Raw genomic sequence first — 21764 nt, forward strand, 5'->3', positions numbered from 1 at the left:
GCCGCTGTAACTGCAGCCTGGCCTGCAATGTGATAACGCCCTCCAGCCCTCAGATCCCACATGCAGAGCTGGGGAGACACACAGCTGGCTCATATTCCCCAGCAGCCAGAGCGGCATCTCCCTCATCCGCAGCACCATGCCGTGGCCTCTCTACCTCTTTGTGACCTCTCTCCCAAGGAAGGGTTTGTCTGGAGCTGGGCAGCCACGCCAGGCACAGGGTGATGGGCTGGGTGGCACGGCTTAGAGATGCACCAGCTGCAGCCTGGTTGCACAGCCACAACACAATCATGTGGGAAACTCCTTTCCCTTCTCCCATGCCCCCCCAAGCTCACAACAGATACTTGGGATCTCTCTTTCAAAAACCCTGAGACACCTGAGCGGTGTTAGTTTGGATCGGGCATCATTTCTCAGCAGCCCAGGAGATGGTCTTCTCTTTTTCTGGTAAAGGCCTCCTATAGCAGGGACACCCTCTGTCAGAGCTCCTGAAACCACAAACAGGAGACTGCACAGGAAAAATAACACAGACCACAGCTGGCCTCTGTGGTCTATCGCTGCTAGCCCAAACAGCACTAGCCTGTCCATGGTCAGCACACCAGCAAGCAGAGGAAGGTACCACAAAGGTAACTTATTGCTCCTCTCTCATGCAGAAGACAGAGCTGCAGAGCTGAACAGAAGAGTCCACATGGATTAGACAGCTTGAACTGGGCTACAGTAAAGACAGACCACAAGGTGGCTTGCGGCGTGTCCCCAGGAACTGTCCTCACCTTGGAGCCTCTTGCAGTGTAGAGCAAGATGCTCTTTCCAGACCCCTCTTCAGCTGTGTTTCCTGCGTACAGGCTTCAGGAGGGACCACCTCCTCACAGAGTGCTGCTGGCTGGCGTCCTCGCTCACTGGCCTTTGCTGGTCCCACAGCAGCTTCACCAAAGTTATTCATTTACAGCGGTGTGAGAAAAGAAATGGCTTGTATGCTTTGCAACTCAGTGTACTTAAGGTCCTTTATAGATTTGCTGTTGAGGTATCTAAATCCACACTTGAAAATGGGAAGAGGATTAGGCCTAAAATAAAGGCTAGTCTGTACACTTTATGTTATTGAGCCAACATAATGTCCATTATTATAGAAAATCTTATATTTTTAGTCACATGTGTTACTGCCAGTATTGACTGGCAAAGACTAAATATTGTTAGAATACTGTTTGCTTTGCCATTTATATATGCTCTTCATTTTTTCCCCTGGTGTAAGAATTCCAGGCAGTTGACAGCTGTCATATTATTATTCAGTATAGAGATTAGATATTAAATCTCATCATGGTGAAGAAGGAAGGTGTGTGTAAGGAAGATAAATCACAGTCTTGTGCCTGAGAAGTGTATCTTAGTAAGACTCAGAAAAAAACTGGTACTGCTCCTACCTTTGCTACATTTGCCGTGCAACCCTGCAGACATTCTTTGTTAGTAGCACAAAGAAGGTATTTTTAAATTGTGCAGCAGTCTTGTGAGATATAGGCAATTTTGGGGCATTCAGATGCTCTGAAAGGGTAATGGGGAGCAGATAAACTCAGTGTAGGACTAGCAGTCAGGAGACTATTCCTGACTGGCTTTGGAGCAACTTCAGGTGTGATGACAGTGGCTAATAGGAAATAAGCAGGTGAAATGCAGGATTTGATTACATGGTTCAGAAGTTATTTCAGTTCTCTGTGCAGACAACCAGGCACCACAATACAGTTAAGTTCAGAGATCCCATGCAGGAGCCGGACCCACTAGCTTGCACATCAAAGTGGTACGGCTGCCCATGCCTCAGCTGGCAAGCTTAGTTGAAGGCTGATAGCTGAGTTACCCTTCTGGATTCCAAACTACCACCTGTGAGCAGCACGGGGCTGGGCTGGGCTGACATTGGTGCTAGCTATGGGTTTTCCAGTGTTGCTGAGCTGTGTCACATGGACACGCATCAGGAGTAGTTTGCAGATGGGAGAAATTTCCCATGGAGAAGCACGGGAACACAATACCTACAAGGAGAGCCCTAGGTGGAAGAATGGTCAGCGGCACAGTGAAAAGCAGAGATCTAAAAAAGCATCTTTCAAATAAAAGAAGTAAAAAGCAATCTACCAAACTGTACTTGCCCTATTTCATCTCCATCCTTTGAGTGATCCTGCTGTTCCCCACCCTGGATGTGGGTGACCTGGGACCTTTCCTGTCACCCCTCTCTGATCTTCCTTGCCAGTGACTTACGACTGTGTTCCTTATCTTCCTTTGCTGGACCTGTCCCCACAAGGCACCTTCCCTCCTTTTCCCTCTCTTTGCAAGTGTTAGAGGACTCTCTTCACTCTACTTCCATCAGAGGATGCAGCCCCTCAGATTAGAAAATCCTTATTCTGCACCTCAGTGCATGATTTGGAATCTATGGCTGATGACACCTTTGAATATTCAGCTCTAAATTGCAGCAAATTTGTAACACTGGAGACCAGCTGGGGCAGGAAAGGATAGGAGAAAGGAGAGAGGGAAGGGAAGACAGAAGGAAGAAATAGAAGGAAAGGAAGGAAGAAGGAAAGGTCTGTCTGAAAGAGTATCTATGCACAGAGGTGCAGGCAGAGTTTAAGCTCTCTGCCTTTCCCCCAGCTTAGCGGGATACAAGGCAGTTGTGAGCTGGAAGCATGCTGGAAGCATGTAGAGCTCATGCCTGCCTGAATGCATCTGTCTGACGTATCCCATGTCTCCCCTTGTCACACAGTGCTGCAGAACAAAGCCATGGATGCACCCTTTCCTGTTTACTGCTCTGGGTGTGGTACATCAACTTCTCTGGACCCTAATATTAGAAAAACAATCAGAGCCGGGCCACAGGATGTGTAGCTACTCTCTTGTGCTTGGTCAGTTAGATGTTTTACAAATATTTCCTACACCACCCCAGTTCTGCTCATAACCAATATTGTGACACACACACCACACACACACACACACCCCGTTCGGGTGCAAGAACACTGCAGTGAAACTCAGGATTAGTCTGTCCCAAAAAAGCACAACTAGAGACAAAAGGGTTTACAAAAGGTTGCCATTCTAAATTAAAACTTCTAGGGATGTCTGGTGCTTTTGCTTTTTCATATGAACGAATTAAACAGTGTCCATGTCTTGTAGCTTTGTGGGAGCAGTAAAGGGGTCTGATGAAGCCACAGAAAAAACGTTTCAAAGTAGGATGGCTCAAAAGCGAAGGCCTCGTGACTAGAATCCTGGGTTTATGGGGAGTATGCACCCTTTCTTTTTAGAAAGCAGGCAAGCATTTTTGAACAGTTGTATTTTTGAACACTGTTGTACTTTCCATAGTTTAAATAATATATGTTTGGCAAGTCTTGCCTTCCCTAAAACTATGGCTAGTTTTATGGGAGGAACATTTCCAGTTGTATTGGTTATAATTTAATGAGCACACTTACTTGCAAGTGTAGTTGATTTGAAGGAGTAAGAATTGCTCAGAGATATCCTGGGGTTTTTTTCTTTGTTTTGGTTGCTAATTTGTTTTTCTTTTGGTCATTCAAGGTAAACAAGATCTATTTTTATGTAGTCTATACCCTAATGCAGTTATAGAAGAGTGTATTCATGTTTGGAAAACTGTACGCTATCAATTGTAGAGGAATGAAGCTGGGTTAATTAGCACGGATAATATACAACTGTGGGCTGGCTTCAGGGGCGGCGGGTTGGCTGATGTAGATAAGGTGCAGCTGTGGCTGGTGCTGTTCAGTGGTTGAGAGCCAATGAAGGGAGAGGCAGAGAGAGGAAGAAGCAAGAGAGAGAACAAGCACCCTGGATGAGTGAGGAGAAGGCAGCAGAGGGACTGGTATGAAGAGCGTGTTGGTATGAGATGGCAAAAGACCTTGTTCCAGCTTGATAGTTTGGAGAGTGCTGTGACAAACAATGTCGTATTTATTAACCTGCAATACTGAGATAAAACAGTATGAAAAAGTTTATAAAGTATGAAGATCTACAGTCAAAACCAGAGTATGGCTATACTGAGTTTTGGGGGTAATTTTACTATGCCTTGTAGCGTAACTGGAGTCTTTCTTGTGCTAACTCTTGCTACACAAACACAGTGAGGTAATCCTGTACCCTGAGGGCCAGATCTCTTTGTACATACTTACCTCTACCATCCATGAAAGGACGCTGAATTTACACAGGGTTACACACAGTTGCGAAGTTAAGCCTGTGCAGGATAATGGCCTAAAAATTTATTGTAAGATAGTATTGTAAAGGCTTGCAATAAATGATTGTGCCAGATGAGGCCTGATCGCAAATGTCAAAATATAATTTTCTATTTTAGTGAATTGTCGTTGAAGCTTTAATGGAAGAATGCATCCTGAGCAGGTATTGGAATGAAAAGTCATCATCTAAAAAGTCAAACTTTTCCAGTTATGAGAAATGCCATGGAAAGAAAATTAAATACAAAGAAAAGAGAAAGCTAAAAAGAATAGCTAAGCAGGATGACTGTGTATGAGTTCTACAAAATCCTTCAAAATTTAAATAATATGTAGAAATTTTAAAGGTACGCAGGCATTTATCAGCTTTCAGACAGATCTATTCTAAATTATCCACATTAAAAACATTTCAGCAAGGAGAGCAAAGATGCTGGTATTGCATGGTAATACCAGAGATGCTTGAAATTTGCAGTACAAAACCAGTCTCTCCGGGACATTCAGTGAACAGATGTTCAGAGGCATTCTGCTGCTTGGAGTACTTACAAATTGAAACCATATGAGGGATGTTATACCTGCTGATGTTTGCAAGGACAGATTCTCTTTTGTGGATTTTTTTAATGTCAGCTGTGGTAATTCTTGATGATCCTATAGATTCAGAAGAATCCTAATATCTTATCCTGAGAAAACTAAGCAGGTGTATGCAAATGGAAAATAATTTCAGTATCAGCATTCCTAATCTAAAAAAAAATAATAAAAAAATGTGAGAAGCAGAATTTCTGAAGAGTGGTTTTCCCACATTTCTCTCTTGTCCGGATACTTGGGTGCCCACGAGGAACTGAAGGAAGACCACAGACTGTCCCCAGTGAGAGCACTATTTTGGTCTGTCTCTACCTCCACAACACTGGCAGAAAACCTTAGTCAAAAAGGTTGTTCTTCTCTGAAGACCTGAAGGCATTGCCATTACCTTTTACTTGGTGCAGTCACTCAAGCTAGTGCGCAGCAACCTCATAACATCATTACGGAAACGTGTTGTTGTTTTTTTCTTTGGTAGATCCATCAACTTTTTCTTGCTTTCTGCGGTCCAGTGATTACTGATGGAAAAGAATCAGCCTATTGATCCCTCTTTCCTCTCCTGAAGTTCTGTCCTACAAGCTGGGCAGACGGGTATTGCTCAAATTCAAGAAGTACGTGCCTGTAGCTTCTCCTGATCATCTGTGAAATTTGGCATCATATGTAACAGGGAGAAAAAGCACTATGGCTTCCATGGCAGCTATTAGCCAAATCCTATGTTATCAGTTAAATTAAAACTGAGAAAAGTCTTCATACTCAGGAGGAAGAAATTAGCATCCAGTTGGCAAGGCAGCTATATTAAACCAGATACCAATCTCAACAGCACCAGAATTAATTAGGAGTAATTGCAATCTACTTCTGCACTGAAGAGAGTGATTTTTTTTTATGATTATGTATTTTCTTATCTTTATGTTTGAGCCTTTAAGATTATGATCAAATTTTTAAATGTTACTTTGGTTTGATAACTGAAGATGGTATCTGAGGATAGATGCCATTGTGTTGGTACTGTTCTAAATAAAATATCTTGCACAAAAATAAATATTGAGATTAAAAAATCTGCCCCAAAATAAGAAAATGTCACAAGTAAGATAGCCTACGTGATGTTATTTCTGCCCTCTTATGGGCACAAAGGCTGATAAATGAAAGGTGAAAATGAATTCTTTAATAGTCAGCTATATAAGCTAAATAGTGATCAAATGTAGATTATTTGCTATTTGGTAGAAGCGACCTTATGCTGTAAAAGTATGCACAGGCACAGAGGTGCACCTTCTCTGAGTATATGATTATGAGAAAATTCTTAACAATAAGATTGTAAAGAAGAAGAGGTGAAAGTATAAATCATAACTTGTCTTTTAAACCAGAACTCTCTCCACAAGGTCGAAGGATGTAGTTGGTGAAATAAAGGGCAAAAGCCTGCAGTGCCCTGGCTCTCGCAGACCTCTAGAGTGCTATAATAAGTTCAGCAAACTGCTTATATGTAGTCTGGTCTGACTTCTATAAGGGTATGGTGATTTTTTAACCATATTTCTACATGCAGCTTACTTGTACTTCCACCATACTAAAATACCAGCAAGAAAAAAAAAAATATCTTTTCTCTTGCACTGCTTTTGCACATCTGTGCAAATTTAAGTAACTGTAGGCAGTAAAGTAAGAATAAGGCCCACAGTTGCTGCAGCAGATTCTACAGCCCTGCTGACTATATCAGTTTCCTCATGTGTAAAAATACCTATCAACATACTGTGCTAATGACAGGGCCAGTTTGTAATGAAATACCACGCAGTGAAGAACAGTCATATGTTGAAGAAAGGGGAATAGAGGCGGAAAAAAGTTCAGCTGCTCCATTTTTTTCAATACTGTTCAAGACATTAATTGCAGAAAATGAGGCACCTAAAAATATCTGAATATTGATTTCCTCACAGTGCTGATGTTATCAGTTATGCTCATTTCCCTCCAGCGTATCTGTTTGCCCAGTTCTGTTGGTCCTTTACTTCTGCCACTTGACAGCAAAAGCTGAGGATGTTACTGTCTCCCAATATTAGCTGGTAAACAGATGCTTTTCAAAGCAACAGCTGCACTTCCACAAAAAACTTTAATTTTCTTTTATAATTTTACAATGAGATAAAGCAGCTGGAACGCTTTGGAGATAAGGGAGCTCATGAATAATTCACTTGACACCTTTATACTGAAGTATGGATGTCTTCATTAAATAAAATTGCCTCCTGTCATGAGCAGTGAGAGGGGTTTGGGAGGAAGGCAAAGTTGTTTCCACTTGAGACCCCAGATAATGACGGTTGGTGGCAAGGTGGAAATTAATGTCGGTATCATTTTGCAATTTTTTGTTTGTCATTACCCTTTACATCACTTCAGCATAAAAAACACTTGGGTTCAATACTCTGAAAAGTAATGCAAAGGAAAAAACTTTGGCAGGTATGTAAGATTACAAATGCTTATGGCAGCAAAAAAGAACAGATTATGTGTGTTTACACAAATGGCTAAAACCACATACTGCAGTGTACAAGGTGTTTTATCCATTTTTTAGTAGGAGGTGGTGCTGGACACCCCCCTGAGCGCCACTAAGGGGTGCCTGGGGTGGCATTGTCGGTAGCCTGGGGCTGCCCCCAGAGCTGGCTCAGCAGGGCTGGTGCCCTGGGGTGCTGCAGCTCCGGAGCTGTGGGTTGCCAGCACCTGCCTGAGCAGGGTTTTATTAGGATCCAGGCAGATCTTTGGCATTTTTGTTCCCCTCCGTACCCCGAGGCAGAGTATAAACTGCAGGCATTTACCATCTTCCTTGCTGTCTCACTGGCAGCATTAAGAGAGACGCTGCTTTGGTTAATTGCTGCAGAGCAGTAGTGCTAATCTGGCTCTGGCTAGCACAGGATGAGGATGGAAGCACGGGGTCTTTCCCTGGAGGTGGAAGAAGGCTGCAGGGATCTGAAATGAGATAAAAACCTGCTGCTCTCATCCAAAATACCTGCCTGCTTGGACCCAGAAACACGTTTCAGCTCTCAAGCAAGCCCCTAAAGCTCATCTAGCACAGAAATGTTACTGCTGGCAGGCATAAGGGAGCAGGCAAATGTCTTATTCGGGTAGCAAATGATGTATTTAATAAATTGCACATACAGAAAAGCTGGGACAGGGCCCTACAGCAAAGAAAGGTCCTGAATTGCTGGCAGAAGATGCACAACCCTTCAGTTGGGGTCTGCCAAGAGGGAAATGCATGGAGGAATCTATATCAAGGCATTTATGAGGAAAAGAAAAAGTTCTGGGGAGCTGGATGAGAAGTAATAGTGAGCTACCTCCTTCAAACCAGGGAACCTGCAAACAAGTCTGGAGTAAATCAGGGGTGAGAATCTGCAGACTAGTTGTTCAGAGGAATTCCATGTGTGGATAATGACTCCTACAGAATGATGAATGTCTTGCTGAAGTTGTATTACTCAGCAGCAAAGCTGAATATACTAATGCAGAAAAAGGCACTCTTATTCCACACATCATTTGAGAATAATCCTGTGTCAATGGAGTCCCCTGGGGAGAGGATGCATGAACAGTTTCTGATTGACAGCCAACTCTTATGAATGGATAGAGAGCTTGACCACTGAAAGTACTTACTAAAACAGAGTATGTACCCGTACTGCAATCAGTATGTGCCTGCAGCTTGCAGGGATAGTCTGGAGTGAATATCTGGGCAGATGATTTGGAGAAAGATCTTGCAGCAGCTTGGTGTGGCCAGCTACAAACATTTACCTGGATTCTCTAAATGGGCTTTGCTGCCTCTAGTGACCTATGTGGCAACACCTTCCATAGCCTCTCTAGCTAGCTTCAGTATATCTATGTAAGTTGTACTTATGACTTTTGCCTTCAGGGTAGAGCTGCCATGAGCTACGTGACCTGACCACGCTCCCACAGCCAGTGAAGGAAAGGTGAATACTGTAGTGCCACTAAAAATCTCCCACTGAATATTTTTTCCCATTTCCACCCTTGATGGTGTGTACTTGTGCACATTCCAAATAAATTCAGCCTTCTAGTCAAAGCTATTGGGTTGGAAAGAGAACTAGAGAACAAGAAGCGTAGCTGTTCACAATGGGCAGCTTTTGGCCAGCTTTAATGATAGCTCTTCTGCTTGCAGACGCTTTCTGATGACAGTGCATCACTGCTATTTTAAGTCAGCTCAAGTTTGGTGCACTATAAAGAATTTTGCTCACAGTGGTTCAGCCGCAGTGTTGTTAGCAGCATTGGCATGGACAGCGCTGCCAGCAGAAACCTCAGGAGTAAGGATAACTGACATGATACTGAGAGCAGTGCAATGCTGTTGACAAATACGGCTCTTAGTACCCCTGACTGCGCTAAGCAAGGATGGAAAACTTCCTGCAGCTTCCTTGGCTCAAGCATGTGTGCAAAGTCATTCCCCAGGTTTTCAGATTGTCTGGTTGAAGCAAAGAACACTATGGGAGGCTGCTGAGTGATGCTGTCTGGCAATGTTCCCATGCTAAAAATACAGTGGAAGATAACTGCTGTTTTTTGGGGGAGAATTTTCCTTCTCAGTTTTCTGTGGATTTTATGTTGTGCATATATAGTGCTGAATGGGAAGTGTAGCACCTCTTTTTTCACTTAAGCTCAAAACTTCTTTTGTCTGGTGTCTTTTTGTTGGTGAATGCTTTTGCTCCTAGCCACATTTCTGTGAAAGTGTTTCATGGACTTAGCATGCTCTCAATTACAATTTATTAAATCCTAGGGAGGCTTTTACACTTTCTTTTACCTCTTATTGGGAACAATTGACAATTTATGGGTAAAAAAAAAAAAAAAGCTTTTTCTTTTCCCACTTATTGAGAATAAATGACAATTTATGTGTCAAAAAAATAGCACCTGTTAAATTTTGGAATCAGTGAACTTCTAGCCTTGCATTCTTCACACAGATTTTCTAACTCAACATTTTGAAATCTATTTTTCAAGGCAAAAATCAACTGTCTTCTGAGTGACTAATGGCCATACTTCTGGAACGGATGTAAGTCAGAAGCCTGTCTATTCTGAACACTTTTATCAGCATTTCCAAGTGGTTTGTAAAGGACAGAAAGCTGTGGTACAGTAATTACTGTGATGGCAGAGCAGAATTCCAAGGCTTGTGTGCTTTTTCATTTAAGAAACAGTTGCAGTGATTTAAGATGTTGCAAATCCTTACTCCACTCCCTACTCAGCCCGTTATCTTTTCCAAACCTCTTACAAGCAATGTTTAAGTGTTTAAAAACTGATATCATATGAAATCTGGAAGCTCAGCATCAACTGCCTCTCACAGTAATTTGGGTTGTGTTACTAGACTACCAGATTTCACATCAAACTGGTTGAAGGACCATTTTGCTCTACTGATTCAATAGGAAAGGATGTGGAAAATGTGGTTGTATTCACCTCTGGCAGAAGGACAAAACCAAAGAGATGTTAAAGAACAATTTACATTGTTGCATCTACTTCTTTACTGAATGTGTATCTAAGACCTAAACTACAATTCTGCGAAACCAAAGGGAATAAATGCAGAGTTAAATTCTGCAGCTGGTCATTGAGTTACTTACTGCACCAACATTTTTGTAAGTGCCATGTAATTTTGGTGACTACTAAGTGGTTGCAAGCCACTTTAATAAATCTAATCAAATAAACCAATCATTTGTAAGAGTCATAAAAGAAAAATCACTCCCTTTGGCTCCGCAGTCCTTCATTACTTGGCTAGATGTCATTTGCTGAAGACAGAGCTCCGCTAGACTGATTCAAGCCAGGATGACAAATTCCATACTCCAGATGACAAAATATTTTTCATCAGGCAATTAAATAAATAAATAAAAAGTATTATCTTTCAGAGATAGATCTCTTTCATATTGGCAACTCCCGCCTTGTAACTAAAATTTATTGGAATGTCAATGGAATAGTCTTTCTTTTCAGAGATAATGAGCTGGTCAATAGCCTGTAATAACTGAAAAAGCATTAAACCCCAGTGTGCTTAATGATACCAGAAAATAATGAAGCATAGATTTTAAAAGGTCATTATCAAAATTTCTTTGCACACACTAAAAATGGACAACTTGGAAAAAGTTCTGAAAGGTTTCATTTTATTCTTCAGCTGACCTGACATAGTACATCTTCACCCCTGAACATAGGTAGCAAGAAGAAACAGCTTGGAATACGCATTTGCAAGGCTTATGTTAGTCCCCATTAAAGTGGTTTTGTGCTGTAAGTGGCCTGTTGAAAGAATTTTGAGTTTGAGTGCTTGTCTATTTTTTCCCCCAGTTATGCTAATAAAAAGTATATACTTCTTCATACAAGCTTTGTATCTTCACATAAGCTGCAAGGCATTTCCCCACCTTCTTCATTGTGACATTAAGAGGAATACTGGTTCGAAGTAGTTACCTTGGATCAAAGGCAAGTATCCAGGCATGTGAAAAAACTTCAGTTGACTTCATTGCAGAGCAATAATTATTTATGCTTAAATGGTGTCCCTTGAGTTAATGCACTTGGGAGCAACTCTGACATGCAGCACAAAGATTTCTGGGGCCATATCTCCAGATTCTCAGTATTCTAGTAAGCTGAGATGCACTGTGAGTTTCTTTACAGTGAATCGTGGAAGAACTTTTTTGCTATTACAGTGTATAAAGCTCTGTAACAGAAACACTAGAATTGGTCTGGATGGAAATGTGCATACAAAAGCACCAGGAGAAACAATGGATCAAAGCAGCAAACCTCTATCACAGTGGAAGAGCAACTCCTCTTCCTATTATCTCAGCATTAAGATAGACCATAATCATAAAGATATGTGAAATGAGGAAGCAAGCAGAATAGGCAGCAACCTTGTTGAAGATTCATGGAAGATAAAATAAACAAGGTTGTGAGGCAAAAAAGATTATCCCATTATAACTATTGACTCCTAAAGAATATAAAAACCTGTCCAAACCAAATTTATTGGCACCGATGAAGAGGAACTCAAGAGACGTAGTGAGGACCTGAAAGCTGTTTGCTGTTGCCACCTGTACAACATACAGGTGATCCTAGCAAAATTGCTCAGGCATGCCCGTTGTCTTAGAGCTTGCAAGTATGTGGGCACAAAAGTGTGAATGGGCAGAATCAACTTACTTAGTGGATTGTAAATTAAAATCATGATCTGCCTACTTAACACCTTGTATTGTCTTTTGTTGCACTAACAACTTAAAAGAACTGCATACCTCCTGTTGTGTAACTGTTACGAATTTCATGGGTTTGCTGTTCTCTTGAGCAGAATGGCTCAGAAATTCTGTTTCTGTTCTCACAACGCTTTGTTCAGCAATTTCACGTTCAGGTAGTTGTGGGCAAATGGAGGTTGTCCAATACAAATAGCACGACAAACTTAGTTAATGCTTTTGAAAGTGAAATCTGATAAATTTGGATGGAAATGTATGGCACGATCGCTTATGCACAGTAAGAACTGGCTCTGGTAACTCTGCTGGTCCTTTGTAAATCAATATCCTGAATTGCTATGACCGGTTTGGGTGATATTACCATATAGCTCTATGGCAAAATGGCTGTACAAATAGCTGAGGACATGAATTTCTGTGAGCTTTATGCTTTGCTTTCTGCTAGGTCAAGCCACTTGAGTTAAAAGTTCCAGTACAGCTAGAGATGACCATTCTTGCGTGAATGGGAACTTAAAGCAATATGCAGTAAAGTAATGCACAGGGAAGTTTGGTTAGAGAAGGTAGAGCCCCTTTGTGTCACTCAGTGGGCCAGAATGGGCAGAGATGACACTGTCACAGTGCTGATCCTGGTGATACTGATGATAGTCTATATTTAAGCCAGAATATAATATGATAACATTGCCATGACAGTCTGTATTTCGGATGAAAAGATTACACCTGATTTAGCTCATGGGAAGTAGAAATTTCACATTTTAAAGACAATTCTTCATTTAACTTGTCTTTGCTCTGTCAAAACAAGGGCTAACTTTATCCCTAAGTAAAAGAACACCCCTTAACATCTAATTAAAAGTGCTGAAGGATACAGAGTCCCTGGATGTACCTGAAAACCCCTGCCAGAACCAGAGAGGGAAGAGTCATTACTGAAAGGGATGTAGAGAAGAAGAGAAGACCAAGAGAAAATGAACTAACTATATCAGTTGTTGACAACCTGACAGATGCCACCTGCAGTGGGTATCATTTGCTTTAACATCAGACTTCCAGTACTGTTAGTCCCTGTTGCAGGATCCATCATAAAGAGGATAACCTTTGCTGGCCTGAAAGATGCTCAACAAGATGCCTGGGAAAAACACAGTGATTACATCAGCCTCTTGCCTCGTCTTTCTGCTACACTGCTTTCTTCCCTCTGCTTACTGATCTAATGCTGGTAGGAAGCATTGCTATCTTGTGTAATATTCTGTTATGGACTTAAATTTAACGGGTTTGTCTTTTTCTTGAGCAAAATGGCCCAGAAATTCTCTCACAGTTCACCTTCAGCAAACAAACTGCAACTGAGGACATCACAAGAAATGGCATCTTTTAGCTATGGGAGCTGTGTTTCTTCTACATTCCTTTACTTATTCTTTCCACATCTGCTTCTTTTGGGGGAGAAATGGGCAATATCAGTGGAAAGCAATACATGCACACACACACACACACACACACACACAATCCCAGATACTTAATGTCTTTTAAAAAATATAGAAATATAGCCAATTGCCCACTTCCACACAATTTCATAGCATTTGCTGGTGTGAGGTTTAGTTGGATACATCTTCACCCAGCTGCAGGCTCAGATATACTCTGAGTGCTTTCAGTGTCATTTTCCCATGAGAAAATTAGTTGCAGCATGCTGTAACCCCTATGTGTATTTCAGCACTACTCTATGCAATAAACCAAACATTAGTTGCTATGCAGCATATTCACTAACATTTTTAAGTAGGCTCCTCTATTTCTTTTCTCTTAGCTCAGCAGCAAAAACTGTGCCAAAAAGGCTTTGGTTTTTTTTCTCTTTAACACAAATTCTCTCTGCTACTTAGAATTTCTGAAGTGATCAAACATGACCCTGTTAGCAGAGGTCTGGTCCAAGACCCATTGGAATTCTATGTCTTATGCAGAAAGATCAAGGTCCTTCTGCATCCTAAACAGAAATTAGAATCCTGAATAGCATAGTGCCTTCCTGCATGGCACCAACTCCCAAACCAACTTGCTGCCCAGCACTTGCAAGATTTCAGTGGCAGCAGCTGATTGCTTGCTTTGCTCTGAGACATTAGCTACTATGGCACTTCTGAGGCTTCCTGCAAGCTGCTGCTCTCCCAGAAAAAGAGGGGCAAGCTGATGTCTGAAAAAAACCCGGCATCATGGCATATTGCCACTGTGGCCCTACCCCACACCCACTCAGAACAGGTCTTTACAAAGACTTAATTTTGCATTGTTATGTGAACAACACACTTTACAGCGTTATCAGTTGCTTAGAAAAATACTACTCAAATCTAATGTATTTTGAGGATTCTATTCTATTAAAATAGTTTTATTGTCTTTGTAGCACATTTTTTAAGTCCTTTTAAGAATGAATTACAAGGGTGACCTGACACCTGTAACAAGCAGTTTAGTCGTCTTTTATCCCTTCTTAGAAGGAGAGTTCTGTGCTTTTGATTTTAGCATGATTTTTTTTTTCCTCCTGTTGTTAAGTGCCTATGTTGTTACTTATTTGTATTGTATTACAAAGGCTTTGTTGAATAAATGTGCCTGGGATTTGTGGTGACAGGTGGTGAAATTTATCGTCCTTAATTCTTGCAGTTCAGCCCCAATGAAATTGGGATTCTTCTGTGACCACCTTCTCTGACCACCACCTCGTACCTATGTAAGGCGTAAGTTGCAGCACTATAGGAGAGGCTGTGGGCAGCTGTACCAGTCCAAGTAAAGTCTGAGGGAAGAAGCAGGTTTCACTCCTCTGGGCCCTCCTTTTCCCTGTGGTTGATTGTGAGAGTCTGCTACATTACCCCTTAACAACTTGTGGTAAACTCTTCCCTTCTCTCTCCCTAAGTGTATGGAGACAGAGGAATGTTTCCACATTTCTGCCCACCACCTCATCTCTTTATGTTCCATGTGTTACCAGGATATTTCTCTTCTGACCTCTTCTGTAGGACCTGAAAGTGTGCTGGCCTTTAATAAAACACAAACAAGATCAACAGTATACTGCCCCTAGGTATTTCGATTGCAGAGCCAAGTACGTGGGGAGGAGAGACTGGCAAAGGAGAGACTGGCAAATGACTCTATGGCCACACATGGGAAAGAGGGAAAAGTATTTCCAAATATTCTGTGAAAATCTGTAACATATATTTTAAAATTCTCACTTTTCAAGCCAAAATCCTGAGACAGAATTTCTGACCCTCACTATCTTTAGCTGTTTGTATCCATATGTGCCACTGCCAAAATGCTGAGAAGGCATTTCAGATTTACCTTCAATATATGCCATTTTAGCTTACAAAATGCTTCCTGTGAATCTAGAAACTTTGTCCTGAAATAGGTACAATTTCACTGCAAATACTAAGCAAAATATTTGATGCTACCTGAGCAAATGCCACTGAGATGTTACAGGTGATTGGATACCAGCATACTTAAGAAACATAAGCAAAGAGCTCTTGAAAGTCTATCAAAAAGCTCCATTCCTTTCCACAAAAAATATAAAAGAAACAAGAAAATGTATGTCTATACTAGCAAGTAGTACCATGCAATAGGAGTGGATCTGTAAAGCAATTGATTTTGAGGATCTTGACTCCACGTTAAATACGTTTGTGGGATTTTTAAAAATTGCTTTGGATTATCTCTTGTCTGGTTCTGTACGTCTGACCCCCTCATTGGCAGATGGAACGTATTTCTAATTTAGTTTCACTCAAAAAGACTCCAGTGCATGTGCTCTGTGACCAGTCTGTCATGTAAACCAGTGTGCACTAAGTGGGGTCAGTCAGAAGGTTTGCTTCAAAAGTTCACTCCTGGTCCAAATTAAAATGTTAATGTTAACCCCAGAAGACTTACAGCCAAGGTTCTAGAGCAACTCTTTTGGGAGCTAACCTAAAGAAAAAAAAAAAATAAAAAGGCATTATCTGAAAAGTTATCTATCCCTTGTTTCACCTGGGCACAGCTCTCCCATAAGCATTCACAAAGCTACTTTGGTTTCTTCCAAATTCTCTTTCTATATTATGTCTTCATGAGAACTGCTTTTTTTGCTCACCAATAATTGTCACGTTGCACAGTTCCATCTTCTAGTATCCAATTGTCTTATTCTCAAAATCTAAGAGTAAGACAAATCTTCAGGTCAATAATTGACATCTTCCTATGGTGTCTGTAGAGTGCTGACAGAATCAGGTGCTGACCTGTGACTGTGATATGCGGATGTAGTGATAACACATAACTAATAACAAAGCCATCCTGGCATCCAATGTACTGCATCGGCATCACTCTTCCAAAAAGGAAACAGGTTATTCACACTCTCTTTAACCTCCTATGTGCAATGTTTTTTTAAAGTGAGAGAGAGCCAAAAATGATTTCTCACACAGAAATATGTTATCATGTAGTCTGTACTTGTCCTCCTAAGCTTCAGCAAAAAACAGGTCCTTCTTAAGAAAGAGGGCAGAGGTGTTATGCTAACAGTCGTCACTGCTCTACTGTTCCCCCAATGTACCTCACAGCAGAGACTACAGGAAAACCACAAAATAATAAAGCCAAACGTTAGCATTCTGGGCATGTGGCTAGAAACCTGAGCTAGGATTAGCAGCCAGCAGTTCTGATTCCCAAAATTACTTTGGCCAAGTTGCTTAGGCCCTGTTTACATTAGATTTCCAGCTGCATGGAGAAATAGTTCAAACATGAAAGCTTAGATTTTTCTAAACTCTCTGGCGTTAGGGATTTCCTCAGTTGATGGATGTTCAGTCTCAAACACCTTTTTAAGAGGCTCTCTGAAGTATCTCAAATCACAAGATGCTTTTAAAATTCAGGTTTTATTTAATTTGATCCAGTTGTGCTGCCTCTCAGCAAAGCAGCAATTTTGTTAAAACCTTTTTCCTTTACAAAATCTCTTTGAAGAATATTTTAAATGCATGCCAAGTAAGGTCTCAATGGTGTCCCATGATCCTGGGAATCCCTGTACTCGTATTTAGCTCAGTTGTCTCCCACTGAAGTCCTAGTTACATATCCCAGTAACTAGATTTTATACCAGTTATATACTAGATTTAGTTTATACCAGTAACTAGAAATTTTAAAGCTTTCCTCCCACACCATGATATGAAAGCATGTGAATGGAGTTTTCACCTTCTTTCTCTACAGAGGACAGGCAAGGGGCAGAGAGACAACACTGCTACCTGGCTGTTTAGGGAGCTGAACACTCCAGACACGGCAGTGAACTAGCAGTAAAGTGCTAACACTATTGACTTGCATGGCCTGTGGTGCAATCTCACAAGCGGTGCAAACTAATCTGAAACCAGAGCCTGAGTGGAGCCATCCCTGCTCTTGCCCTTGGCCATGTGCTCCCCTCTGTGCCAGGTTTAAGACCAGGAAGACTCGTAGCGAGTATGCTCACCCTGATCACCCGACTGAAAACCAACTCTGCTAAAAAAAATAAATCAGCTAGACTGGGGACCTGAATCAGCTCCCCCTTGACCACGTGAATGTTGGCACTGACACAAGGGCAGGGGCAGAAGAGTGGCCAGCAAGAGGGGAGATCAGGTCTACTCTTCTTAGCATTATTATGGTCTTAGACTTGCTTGAGCTGTTCATAAAAACATATCCTGAAACGTATTGCAAAATGGCATTAACAGCATGATGAACTTTAAACTGGCCCGCAGGGAACAGAAGACAGACTGCTAACTGCAGAACATGTTCAAGTAGCATTCTGACCTGACAGGGCAGTGCTGCTATTTTCCTTTTCTCCGATTTTTGAACAGGCATCTATGCCACGTTAGCTGCAGACACCACTGGGAGTAACAAGCATAAACGTCAGCACAGTTTATTTGCTGGGTACTCCTAAGACGCTTGGGTACCCACCAGTTTTAGAACTGACCGCAGAAATGTAAACAGGCACCAACCTGGCCTCAGCAGAACTTCTACCTGCCTGTTCCTTCTCCCCTTATATGATGGCCCTAACACACTGTGAATCCACAGCTAATCTGGCCCCAGCCTCTGCCTCCCAAAGTAAAAAGCTGTACAGTCATCTGACATAACACCTACCTGTTACTACATACTCTGTGCGGTACTGTGGTTCTCAGTATTCAAAACGCTTGGAAAGAAGAGTGTATATAAAGTTCAAGATCTCTAGAGCTTCCAAAGACTGCACCTGAGGGTGTTCTGCTGTAACAACTGAGTAAATCAAACAGAACAAACAAAAATCTTCATTACCGCAGAAAAAGATCAGTGAGGTAAAACAGCTTGGTGTAGTTCCTGTCTCAGTGGATTCACCTCTCAGATATTCAGAACCTTGAAGATAATGTCGTTATTAATTGCATCAAGTCTCAAAAGAGTAAGAGTGAAGAACAAAGAAAGAAACCATATGGTGACCTCAGAGGAGTCTCTAAAAAAGAAGACCAGGCAGCTCAGGTGGGGAGAGGCATTCCCAAAGATCAGAAGGCAAGAGCAGAGATCACTTCCCTTCACTGAACACTGGCAGAGGCTTTTAACCCCTAGAGTGGAAGGTGAAGAGGAAACGGATTATGATAAACATCACCCTTTCACCTTCTTTGGCACAGAAGGCTTAGACTTTCCTGTGGTTCACGATGCTTCAGCACATTGCTGAGAGTGGCAGTTTGCCTTGACTTTTTGCCATATAACTGAAAACAGCAGCTTCTGGATTACAGTCTCCTCTGATACTTGTGTCCCAGGCACAGGCTTTGAACTACCCCATTCCTGCTCCCCAAGTTCCTCTGAGATCACAAGGAGGGAGGCCAGGGACTCCAAGGGATACAAGCAATAAGGAACTCCACTGAACCAAATGCAGGAAGCTTCAGAAGTCAGATGTCTCCTTCCATTTTATTGAAAATCTGCCTGTTAGCATTCATTTAAGCATTTATACATTTATGAAAATAAATTGTTGTACAAATTTGCACGTCTGTAACTTCTATCTAAAAGCCAAAGTATTTTCTGCCGAACAAAATATTCTCTGCCATTTCTTTAAATATCCCTACAGGTCTGCAGACTCCACATATCGGCAACAATCTGTCCAGGCCAGTAGGCTGCAGAACTATAGCGGACTATACAATGAAAGCACATCTGACATCCTCTTGGAAATGTATAGCATGCAAACCAGCACATATTGCAGCACTGTTTCATAAGATGACCTGTTAAAAACTACGTACTCCCCAGCTCCTCAGTAATTCCACCAGTTCCAAGCCAGCTATGTAATGCTGATATCTATTTCTCAAATAATTTACCTGCCATTCTGTATGGAATTGTTAAAGAAATGCATAGAAAATGCCAAGCAAATGCCACAGAGCACAGAAATAGCCCAGCAAGCCTAGGTGTCAAGGGAATGCTGCCATATCCATTGCAAGCAACAAAAAAGTGTTCAGCAGGGTTGGATGTATTAGTCTGGGCTTACTGCAATGTCAATTCTATTTCAGGAGGGGAAGGATGGGCTTGTTACATGAGAACAAGCTTAGTTTGTACATTCCAACATAAACATATTGTACATCAAAGGTAACACACTGTAAAATCCTGAATACCAAAGGAATGCGCAAGACTGTCGTAGGATTGCTTCTCATTTGCAGTGTGAAGTTCAGTACAATTTACAACAGTTAGCTGAAAGTGTGACAAACAGTGCTAGTTATCTAAAACATGCGGATTGTGAGTTCCCACTACAGCATCCCAATAGTGGGAACAGTCCCGCCTAGAAGGTGCAAGAGGAGTATTTGTCTACAGTGCTGGATACAATCCAAGTGAGTCATGCCTTTCCCTAAGTACTGACATCCCTACAAATGTACTTTATTCATTGCAAAGCAAAAGCTATCATTTGCACATGTCTGTGCAGCATACATATGTTGCATATCAGGATGAAACAGAGCCCAGCCTATTTAGAAGTGAACTGCCAGAGACATGCTGTCATCAGACAAATCCCAAACTGCATGTCACTGGGAACAGGAAAGTCCAAGACAGTGCCACGCTGCTATAGCTCAAGATTTTCTGTTACAGCAGGGCATTGGTTAGGTGTGATTTATACTGGGGAGATAATAATTGCTAGCTAAATACAAAGAAATACTGGGTCAGCAGTGGAGAAAACAAACACGGTCAGATTTCAAGAAATTCTGAATGCATCTTTGCATCAATTAAACTGAGGTGTGCTTTTCTTATCTGCATGTTTGATGAAAATCATGCTTTATTCCAAACAGGCTACTGAGACGATGTAACGACAGCAAATACATTAGAGAATAATAAATGCTGAGGCTGCTACTTTACTTTTCCGATGGGCAATTTTGAGGTTTTGCACAAATTTGATTTTCTTTAAACAATTTTCTGACTGAGATGGTCATGCTGGGTTGTTCTATGGCCATCCATCAGCTCTGCATAATCTGTAAGACACACAAGCATCAGGAAGCCAGCTAATTCTTCGCAGACTAACAAATCAGCATATATGTCTTCAAGCTGAAAATTAGCAAGTGCATATAATTCTTCATAAGTATATCTGGCAATCTGAAGCACGATGCAGCGCATACGATTGAGGATGCAAGGGGCAGATTTTTTTTTCTACTGAAAAGAAAATGCAATACTTGGTGCTTAGTTTGAAAGAAGTATAGCTTAATAAAATAAAGCTTATGATTCTAGTCACTCTTTTACTTCAAAACTAATTTATTGTACATTTTACACATACTGCAAGAGATGAACAATGGCCTTGGATAATTACTTTCCTTACAAAGTGTGGGAATCAAAGGATATGTTTTAGATGTGTGGTCACAGGTATGACCATGCTGATGAATTGCAAATAACCAGCCTGAAAGTCCATGATGTGCCTTCTTTGATAGCTGTACTGTTTATAAATTGTCTTTCCATGACAATCTCAATGGGAGAAAAGCACTTCAAAGGATTTTTGGTGTGTGGATTTAAATTAAAAGAAAATGTGTGCAACTACTTGCTAACAAGGAGAAGACAACTGTGCTGGTCACTTACCAACTGTTTTGATACATAGGTGTGACAGGTTTTGTTCACCAAAGCTTTGCAGATCCTAAACAGAGTCTGCAAAACTTCGTGGAGGGTCAGGGAGCAATTCCTCTCTTCACTTGTAGGTCAGCCAAGCCCTACATGACATCATTGAAGGACAATTTTGTTTATCATTTTCTAAAACTAACTCACATTTTCCCAACCATGTTCCAGGTGAGCTGTGGCAACAAATACTGTTTCTTACAGCAAAAGGCACAAGCAGCACTCCACCCAAATGCTCATACAGGCTTGATCTTTCAAGGGGTTGTGCAATCACCCTTCAGTGACAGCTGACAGAGGTCACGTAAAGCCAGGAAGCCTGACAAGAGATTTCCTTTATGCCGTACCTGAGGTTTAAGTGATCAACGCTCTGTAACAACAGGCAGACTCTGAAAGGTTCGGTCTTCACTCTCCAACATTTTAGGAAGGCCTCAGCACTTTGTTTGGGTAGACACATACTTGGCAGCAAATACCAAAACAAATAGTAAGCATTGCCAAAGGCGAACTGGTAACCCCTTTTGTATGATCAAGGCTTTGTGTGTTAACAGTCACCCGTGCACTCCTATGTAGCGGATTATGTTGCGGCTTCCAATTAATTTCACAAGATTCTCATTTTTAATAAGCAAGCCATGTGTTGCCTTAATTCCAGTTTGTGCAGGTTTAAGGAGAATATTAACACATAGTCATTTAACTTCACCAAAAGATTTCTGTTTTTCAGCAGTGGCCAAAAAAGCAACAGTTCATTGGGGAAGACTCCCCGTTTGAGGAGCTAGCTGTCGACCTCAGCCCTCTTCCCTGATTCCCATGCTGCAGCCTTTGGCTGCTATTACCAGCCTCCGACTCTCCAGCCTCCCCTAGACACAGACAGTTTCCATAATTG

This window comes from Falco cherrug, chromosome 2 (assembly GCF_023634085.1).
Source record: "Falco cherrug isolate bFalChe1 chromosome 2, bFalChe1.pri, whole genome shotgun sequence".
In the NCBI taxonomy this organism is placed as follows: Eukaryota; Metazoa; Chordata; class Aves; order Falconiformes; family Falconidae; genus Falco; species Falco cherrug.